Below are 10,211 nucleotides of genomic sequence, written 5' to 3' on the forward strand. Positions count from 1 at the left end.
ACGCAGCAGCCATTAGACTTAAAAGGTGTTCCCATTTGCACTTAATTTCAATATAAACATGCCCTGCACACCTTCTTTGCTGTGTCTCCATGACACTATTTTTATGACTTCAGCCCGAGTCAGAGAAGTTTAAGTTATCTTTAGCTGTGCAAGTGTTGAAGTATTGTTTATTCTGTAAGCAAACAGCAGCCATCAATAGTTGCAATGTGGGTAAAATAACTTATGCTTCACCATTCATTGCATCAGAGATGATGACAAATAGTGGGTGGGATCAAAGTGACACTTCTTGGCAATTCCTGGCTGTGCAAACCTATTCCTTTCCTACAGACCCACTTGGCCTATCTGCTGCCATTCTACTCTCCTCTTCCTAAACAGCTGGATCCAGTGGGTCACAAAATGTAAATAAAATTCCTTTTCAGAGCTTGAAATCAGCTAACAGAGCATGTTTAGGCTAAAATAATGTATTATTAAACAATCCAACCAATTCCACCCTGTAGTGGAGAAAATAAGCCTAGCAAACAAAATGGAGGTTGCATCCTTTTCCTCCCCATCCTTTTGCTGTAACCATGGTCAGACCTACTTCATCTCTTTGCCTAATCCCACCAGAAATAGATTGACCCGATCTGATCCAGACAAAGCCCCCTGCAAGTTCATTTAACTAGGGAATAGAAGCCGCCCCACCAACTCACAGTACAGCCCAAGAACTGCCCTTAGAAGATAACTGCAATATAAATTTTTATCTTCCATCAGCTTCTGACCCCAGCATTCCATCTTCCCCAGCTCTGCTGCCCTTCTGAAAGGCTGTTTTGCCCAATAATAAAACCTATCCCTAGTTTTCCCTAAATGACCACCCAATCAACTCCCTAAGACTTTCCCCCTTGTAGCCTTCAACCTATAAAAAATCTTTTCCATTGTTCGGGGTCTCTCTTTCTTGTCAAACAGGTACTCAGGGCCCTTGCAATAAAGCTTGATTCAATATTGTGCTCCCTCTTCGGACAATCAACAACACCCTCTTAGTTCTTAGTACAATAGAACAATGAGGTCAGTGGTTGCACTCAGTATAATGAATGGAAAAGGAAAGAACTGAAAAGTTCTGCTTGTGGCTCACCTTCCTTCATTCCAGTATCACTTTATTTTGCTTTCTAAGTTTTATTCAACTCAGGTAATCAAAGAATAGTATGTAAAAGAAGAGAAGGTAATAGATAGAGTCCTATAACCAGACCTGCTCCACTCTTGCTGCAGCACCCCTAGGATTGGTGGATATATTTTCTGCTGATGTTGTGCAGAAAAGGGAAGGTAGCAAAACTGAAGGAATTAACTAGTTGCTTTGCTTACTGCACTTGGTGCAAAAAGATAACAGTTTTCAGTAATAAGTTTGAACAGAGACAGAATAGAGATTAACAATGAGGACAGTAGATGGAATCCTGAGGATGTTTTCTGCTTCCCAAGACTGAGTAGCTAATACTTTAACTCAGCAGACATGAAAGGTCCCAAGAGTGGCAAAAAAAGTATAAGCTCAGGCCCTGTTGATGCTTGAGTTTATCATGCTCTGGCAACCTATCTTCACCCTTGATCACATGACAGATTGTATGATGATCAAACAGCATCAAATTGTCATTAAGTAGAGTAATATAGTATTTCCCCATTTCCCCACAAAAACTTTTAAGATGTAGATAATATATAATGCTTTGTTACCCATTATCCTGAAAATCAGAAAATGTATTATAGACAAACAGATGTGTCTTTTCAGAGGTGGGAAAACATAGGGCATGACTAGTTCTGTCATCATGGGCCAGCCATGGCCCTCTCAGTTAGCATTTTACTCACCACTTCCATCACTTCCCTCTCACTTATTTAAAAAAAAATAAGTTTTATTGTCAATTGTCAATAACTTAGAGGCAAGCAGATTATAAGCATCTTACTATGAAGACCAGTTTTATTAATGCTATTCCAATTTAATGGTGATCTGAAATTTATTTTTATATGCAGCAACTCCATTTTTTTCTCATTGCAATGGCAAGAAAGTAAGGGGGGATGTTGAACTAAGCCTGTATTGCTTACCCTTTTTGCCAGTGTCTCTGTATTTGTCAGTTTCAATCACTTTCTTCCCTCTGCATGAAGAGAAATGGTTATCCAGCAGCCAATCCTTATCAGGTCTCCTGTCCTATAAGACTGAGCTACTTATACAGTTACAGAAATGTCTGCCTTTCTGTACTCTGAGGCTATGTCTGTTCTAGGGTTTTCCCATAAATTTGTTTATGTCATGTTACTGTATTTTAGTTTGGAGAATCCCAAATTAGGGTAGGAGGAGGAATCCATAGACAACTATGAGAACCCCTGCAGCATTCTGAAGTGAAACCCAACTCATTCTTCTTTCAGTGTCCTAATTAGACATTTCTTTTCCCTACTGGGTTGTGATGTGTTGAAAGGGGATAACAGCCAAGCCAGAGGAGGAAACAAATTACCTTGAATCTAATTATCGATGCAGTCTCAAATAGGACAATTTGATTCTGCAGTAACTCAGAACACACACAATAGAGGCAAGATAGGTCTCTGGCTATGGGACAGCAAATCATATGCTCACATTCTCTCATAGAACTTCCGATAGCAAGGAAAAGAAAATTAAGGATGTAATCCTTTTCATGTAAATATATATTAAGTCAGATAGGCAGCCCTACCTGAAAGGGTAGTCCTAGTGAACTTGGGGCCATTTCCAAATAGATCTGTTCAAACCTATTGGGAAGCTCTGGTCCGAATGGAACCTTCCAGAGATGCTGGGAGTTGGGTGGCATATAAATTTAATAATAACAATATTCAAAGCCAATCTTCTTGCTTTCACTGTCTTACAAACTAATACAGACTAAAACCCTATACACACCTAGTTAGGATAAGATGTAGGGATCTATTTTTTTCTTTTGTTAATAATGTCTGATTCTCAAAGACTGCCTGAACAAGTCCCTACAGTTTACTTGGCAAGATTTTTGTGTTTTGCCATTTCTTCCTTCTTAGGGCTCAGAGAAGTGACTAGCACAAAGATACCCAGATGAATTTATGCTAAGATGAGGGTAGAATTCATAGTTTGCTGGTTTCTATTCTGAGCCTCAAACACCAGAACCAGATTGATTCTCATAGTGACCACACCATACGTTGATTCTAAGGATATGTACCCAAAATGTGCCAAAGGAAGGTGAAAAATATATCAGATGAGCAAGTGCATGAATTTGGTTGTGAATGGTGCTTGTTTGCTTTTGCTTTTTTCTTAATTACTGTTCCATTCCTGGTAGTCTTTTTGTCTGGTCAAAGATTAACCAAACAGGAGGCTCTTGGAAAAAACATCCTTGCCCCAGGCTTTTCCTGTTGAGGGAACTTGGAGGAGTTCAGGGGAGCCTAGTTTCTGAGAGGTTTGCAGAAGAGTAGTATTGGAATATTTTAAGGAAATTGCCTTTTTTAGACTCTGGGATCATTGTTGCCTCCTCTGGAAGTGAGGCCAGAAGATTAGCTATTCCAGTGAGTGATACTTTTCAACCCCAGGCTGAATATGTAGAAAAGAACCTTGTCATTTTGCCTGATCTGTCACATAGATGAAACCCATGCAAGTTAACCATGCTTTGACTTAAGATGTCTGTTTCCTACAACTCTTAAGACCATTTCCTCACTAATGATTTATAACATCATCTAAACATCACTGCAAAAAGATAACTTTATGGAAGAGAGATTTTTTATTGCCATAATGATGGCTGTATAATGTTATATGATGCTATAATTCATTAGTGAGAAAATGGCCATAATGTGATTGATCTGGTTTTGGCTTATCCACTGTAGCTTACAAGCCATGGTTTAAGTTTATCCCTTTAAATAAGCATTGCTTACAGTTTTGCTTCAGAGCTGTCTGCGCATTAGAGCAGATCTAGATTCAGAGATTCTCTACTGTGGAATATCACAGGTTCTGGACATGTAAAGCATGGATTAAAACTAAGCCATGTACTTAGTGCTATAGTGCCCAATTTTGGGGGCACCAGGGACCGGTTCTGTGGAAAGAGGTTTTTCCACAGACCAGAGGGGACGTGGTTTTGCATGCTGCCTGCATTCCACAGATGGAACTTCGCTTGTTTGCGTGGCCCAGTTTCTGGCCTGCTGCAGACCAGTGCCAGTCCACAGACTGGTGCCAGTCCATAGACCAGGGGTTGGGACCCCTGATTTAGTGGATTCAGTGAGTTACCAGAACTAAATTTTAAAGAACTTTCATTTCAGAACTGAACAATATTCTGAAGGAAATGGTGAACTGGCAACATAGTTTTAGCTCAGTGGCATGTTTAGCTGAGGACTGAGTTGTTCAATTACTAAAGTTTTGAAATGCTAGTTTGGTCAGGTCAGTAATCCATTCCAAGCAGGCCAATATGAGACTTCAGTTCAATTCCCTTCTACCACCATTCTGCAAAATATACCTTATGCTGTAGCCATATTAAGAGCTTTAGAACGTCATCTTTTTAAAACTAGGAAGTAAAACCTTCACTTTGTTTGTAAGAATCAAATGATGCCTCCTGGTTTTTGTGGAGGATTGTTTACTGTGCAGAGCTGCAGCATCACTAGCACTGATGATGTTACCTAGTTTGGGTAATGAAATATCTCAGAAAATCAAGCAAGTTCAGAGAGCACCAAGGACACCTCATTGTCTATTAATCTCTAAAATGAAAATTATCTGTCACTGAGTGAAACCTTGATCTAGGTATGACAGAGGTGGGCTGCTCATACAGTAACAACCAGTTTGCTGGAAATGTGAGCATGTGCATGTGTGCCCGCACACCCTCCTTTGCTTTTGCATGGCTTCAAACACTCAGGCAGCTGCAGTGAGTAGAGCAGGTAAGGCGCAGCAATCAGCCGGGCTTTGTGGGCGGGTACAAAGCCAGAGAGTAAGATAAATAGGACAGGCTAGTGCTGGAGGAGGTGGGCTGGCCCAGGCAGTGGTTGGAACTACTGGTTCATCTGAACCTATCCTAACCAGCAGCAGCCCATAGGCAAAACACTCACAGAAAGAAGAGGGGGATTTTGGAAAGGAAAAAAAAACATCTCCCCCTCCCCATCTGTGAGTCAAATTTTAGTAACTGTTCTTTGCTCAGATGGAACATGTGCCCAGGAACATGTGCTGAGGAGAGCAGAAGCTGCCTGTTTCTTTCACTTGCAGTGGAAGACCCAGAGACTAAGTCTTCATCCCCAGGAAGCCTAAACATTGCTTTGGACAACCATGAAGTGTCTGCCCAGACAGAGAAAATGTAGGCAGTGTTTGGCTGAGTGCTGCTGTGCAGTCACATTTATTGTGCTTTTAGGGGATTGATTTCCCACCCCCAACTTCCCTGCATTGGTGTGTCTCAAGCTAGTCTTGTACACTGCTAATGATTTATTACTTAAGCTAAGTGCTTAATTTGTGAATATGAAACAGATTAAAAGGAGATCGGCATATTTTAGTAGACAGACCATGGCAAGGCCAGCAGCTGTTTCAAATTTGGAGGAACATCCAGCCTTTTGGAGAATGTGAGCCAAATCCATCAGGAATGGAGATGGGGCACTCCTTCCTGGGATTTGAGCCTATGAAAAACCACATTCACCTTCCTCTGCTTGGTTGGCTAGGCCAAAGGTTCCCCCCCCCCTTTGGAACACATTGAGTTTCCTCCACTAAGTCCATTTAAACTGATAGCTTGAACTGATCCTAGGCATGCCTACATGGAAGTAAGTCTTATTAAATTTAGTAGGTTCTGCTCCAATAACAGGATATGAAAACCAATTCTTCAGGGTCCACAGACACTATAAAACATTGGGGCGGTATTGTCACAGATTATTTGGCATTGTAAAACTGCCAGTGAGTAATTTATTGCAGAAGTTTGGGTACAAAATTTGGGGACGGTAAGCAATTTAGTAGACATGAACTTCCCCATACCACTAATGGCTATATTTGTATCTTTATATTAGGTAATAACCCAGATTTACCATTAAGTTATCAACCAATTTCAATTAGCTTGCTGGCAGAGCAAGCATCTTCTAGATGAGGACCCAGATTGTTGGAGGCAATATGATGACTCTGTAAACAGACAGGGCTATAAAGCACTGTGAAGCGGTATATAAGTCTAAGTCCTATTGCTATTTCAATAATAATTACTTTTGAGATTTAAAAAAAAGCACAGAACTCTGCATTTCAGCATGCCACCATCCCACAAAGTCTGAATATTTACACATTGATTCTAGGGGTTAAAAATAAGGGGTATTATCACTGCATGCATTAACTGTATGCTCATTAATGAAGGTGAAATTACAAAGTTGAATCTAGAAGTATTTAGTCAGGATATATCAGCAGCAACTACTAATAGCGAGACGGGATTTATATATGACTTTAAAATACAGATTGTTCTGTTTTGGGCTTTAGGAAAAATATGTGCAAGAATTATGCTTAAGCTTGCTGATGTGAACCTGGGCCAACAGAAAGGCTGCCAAACTGTAAGAGCAGAAGAAACTGAAATGGTCAAATATAGAAAAAGAGGCTTGTGTGACACACACACACAAAACCACAGGACTGATCTTTAAAGAGTTAACTAAATTAGTGCAACTCCCCCTCCCTCTTCCCGGTCCCCTTCCTTTTCTATGATTAACTCCAAATCAAGCCAGTGCAGTCAGGACTGGTGGTCCCAGCAAAAAAACACGTGATTCTAAGAGCAACATAAACATCCAGTGGAGAACAAAGATAAATTCTTACAGTCAGTTCTGCAGGCAAAACATAAGGAGTGAGGAAGGAGGAAAGTTCTTGCCAAAAATAGCCAGGAGATAATCAAAATAAATGCTTTGATCTTGCCCTGTTCAGGCTGGCGGCCACTTTGTGTGGAATTCCTTGCAGCTCTCTCTTCAGAGGAGGAACCTGCACAATTATGCATTTTCCTTTGAAAGGAGGCCTAGCAGAGAAGAGAGCTTGGCTTTTGTCACTTCCAGGCAGCACCTTACATCACAGGGGAGTGGCTGCTCCTTTAAGGTTTCTTGAGCTGGGCACTCCATTGAAGCCATAGATTTAGCCAACAACTTCCCTCACTAGGCTTGAATACTTTGGTTAAGAGCAATCCTGACCATACCGAAGTCACTGCGAATCTGGAGAAGACCTACAGAAAAACAACAGGGAGGAATAAATTAGGACTTGGATAGAATTCAGTGATGGAGCCCTATCCCTAGGACCTTATGTTGCCTCAGAGGTGATAACCCTTGAAAAAATATAACTGTGCACATAGTAGCTGGCTATATTTAGTTTTATTAACTTGAACATGGTTTATTCAATTTTAGCCAATTTGGAGGAAAGTCATGTTCATTTATGATGGGGGGAAAAAATCAGGAGGACTTTGATAGCATGTTTTCTGACGAAGAGCTCATGATAGCTTAGGTCTTTCAATAAAATGTGTTACTTGGAACAAGTGCTACTAGATTGCTTCACAGTTTACCCAAAGTTCTGTATTTTTATAACAGGATTGTTACATAAGGTTTCCACAACCTGCCAACCCTTTCAAATTCTAGCCAAGTGTTATGTCAATATACATATAATAGGTCCAGTTGTCAAAAATAAAATAAAAATCCCAAAGCTAGGACTGTGAAAGTTTTCCATCTTTAAGTCTAGGGATTGTTCAGTCTGTGGTAAACAACCTAGAAGTGCTGTGCTACCATGTTTTCATTCCCAACCTAAACCACTATAACATGCTTGGGGCTCCAACCATAATTTACACTAAGCAGATTTGCACTAAAATGAGCCAGGTATGAAGAAGGCTAACCAGTTTACTGTAGAATAAGTTAAGGTGCAGCTATGATTTTTCAGTCAACAACAACAATTTCTTCCATCTGGTTTCCCTAATGTGGATTGGCTTGGGGAGGTGAGTTTTAACTGCTTGAGTAATGGACTTAGTAATATGACAGGTTCAGTGTGGGTGGGTGCTTTCCATTGCTGCTTTACCAGGAAACTCTTACCCTCTGCATCTCCAATGCCTGATTAATTGAAGGGTGGTGGGAAAAGATGGACTGGTCCCCTTCAGCCAGCAATGTCTTGCATGGGACACACCAACATAGCTGTGGATGTATCATGTGTGGTATGTTGGCAAATCTTATTGGTGACAGTGCTGGCTGAAGCAGGAGAGGTCCATTTCAACCAGTCCATTTGTTCACAAAACTATCCAGGTGCCAACACAGATATTAATAAAACCATGCAAGGGATCTGTGGTGTTCCTTAATGTGGGGCTGAAATGACTGTGATAGAAAACTCCTCTGGCTTCAGTCATGCCACCATCAAGAATAACACCTGAGTGCCAAATCTGGGCGGGGAGAATCTGGGGAGGGGGAGAGAAATCCCTTGTTGGCATGGTAGAAGATAGACAGTGCTGTCTGACTAAAGAGGATCCCTGAAAAAGCAGGGTAAACAAGAGTCAAAAGAGTCCTATTTTCCCACACATGAAGCCTGCCTGCTGCTAGCTTAAAACAGTCAATATGACTTGGGCAGATCCCATCCTTTGCTGCATCACAGAGTGGCTGCAGCAGCTCCAGATATCATGCAAATAGATTTGTTTATTTAAATTTATATGCTGCTCATCTCATTCTACAAAGTGGGCTTCTCTGAAGAAGGTGGAAAATAACTTTATGGGCTGGGAGTGCATTATGTGAAGGTGTCCTTCGGAAAGGTAAAGAAGCAAAGGGCTCTTTACAAAAGAAGCAATATGAGGATGGTACTGTCATTTGCAAGGAAAAGTGCCCTCAAAGTGTTTATATGTACAAGTAGATCAATTTACTTAATGTTTTTTGAAAAAAAGGAGAGGGAGCAGCTTCCTTACATGCTCTCATTTTCTTCCATGGGATGTAGTCTGGCTGGACTTTAAGAATCTTGAGAAATTCCTACCGGCATGGTTCCAGGTGGTAGTTGCAATTAATCCCCCTGCTTCTCTCCTCACCCCATCCATCCTATGATGTCCCGCCTCCATTTCCTTCAGAGTCGTTTTTTGAAACAGTTTTTGAAACCTCTCAAGAAGAGGAAGTGGAAAAGACAGCACAACTTATGCTAATTATATCTCGCTTGCTAAAGTGTTTTCCTTTTACTGAAATGTGCTTTCTGTCTGCTTGATGTAGCCAGGCCCGATTTCTTTGTTAAAATTCTTCCGAGGTCTGTTTTTTACAGATCTGAGTCTTGGAGGCTTAAATATCTTCCTTCTACGTACTTAAAAGAAGGAAGATCCCTCTGAAAGCAGATTTAAGGTTATTATTTGTCAATCAGACTAAACAGTCAAAGTGCCTAGCTGCAGCCCAAAGGGAACTCTCGACCCCGAGACTCGCTTCTCTGCATTGATCTGCGTTTAGATCGTTTGGGACCACAGAGGAAGAAGAGACAATGCCTCTTAAATAAGCCAGGCTTCTATCCATTTGAAGATACAGCAACAACAGCATTTACCTTGCTCATATTCAGAGAGTTCAAGGTGCTCCGTAGGCAACTTTAGAAGAGATTCTGACTGCCCCCCCCCTTTTTAGACATGGTTCCTATGGTTCCTCAATAAAAACAGTTTCGGATCAAGTTCGACTTCTGATGTTTACACAGCAAATAAAGACAAATATATGTGTCTCAGAATAATGTTGCAAGATCCAGTTTGAGTCAGTCACCAGGACCGGAGGTTTAATCTTCCGAGCTATCGGACTCCTGCTGGAGCCCATCCTCAGGAAACTTCTCTCTAGCAGAGTCTGTGCTAGAGAGATTCTGATAGAAGTTCCTTGAGCATGGGCTTCAGCACGACTCCGAAGGTCGCCTGGTCCCAACCCAGATTGGATGCTACAACACATTGGCAAGTTCCTCTAACTGACCTTGGACACAAGCCAGATACGTTCAAGTTGTTTTCTTGGCAACAATCCTGTCACAATCTTGTCACAGTCTTATTCTAAGAGATAACTAGACTGATTCTCATTTTCTTTCCCTCACTTCTCCGTGTCCACTCGTTTTAGCTTTTGCCATAAACCACTCCCTGTGGACTGCCAGATACTACCATTTGCCAAATGCTTCCAGTTCAAATGTTTAAACATTTGTTCGATTTCCTCCCTGCTAAGGTTTTTCCTTTTGGAAACGCACAGTAGCTCCCTGAAATCCTAGTCTAATTGGAAGCTAGAAAGTCGCCCTTGGTCTGGTTGGTCTAGCTGGATTTTGCGCCAGTTCACTCGGCTGT

At 41.2% G+C, this 10,211-nt stretch overlaps 1 protein-coding gene and 1 long non-coding RNA gene across 5 annotated transcripts in view; one reads left to right on the forward strand and one right to left on the reverse strand.

The window, feature by feature from the left end:
* LOC309391775 (uncharacterized protein) overlaps nucleotides 1–10,211 on the forward strand; it is a 61,476-nt gene that overhangs the window by 14,419 nt on the left and 36,846 nt on the right. The gene's annotated exons all lie outside the window — the stretch shown is intronic.
* Nucleotides 5,492–10,211, reverse strand: part of LOC309391966 — a 24,897-nt gene continuing 20,177 nt past the window's right edge. For both annotated transcript variants that reach the window (XR_014175361.1, XR_014175362.1), the window contains one exon: nucleotides 5,492–7,136. This is a non-coding gene — a long non-coding RNA (uncharacterized lncRNA). The remainder of the gene's footprint in view (nucleotides 7,137–10,211) is intronic.

Source organism: Natrix helvetica, assembly GCF_964273705.1.
Source record: "Natrix helvetica genome assembly, chromosome: 4".
In the NCBI taxonomy this organism is placed as follows: domain Eukaryota; kingdom Metazoa; phylum Chordata; class Lepidosauria; order Squamata; family Natricidae; genus Natrix; species Natrix helvetica.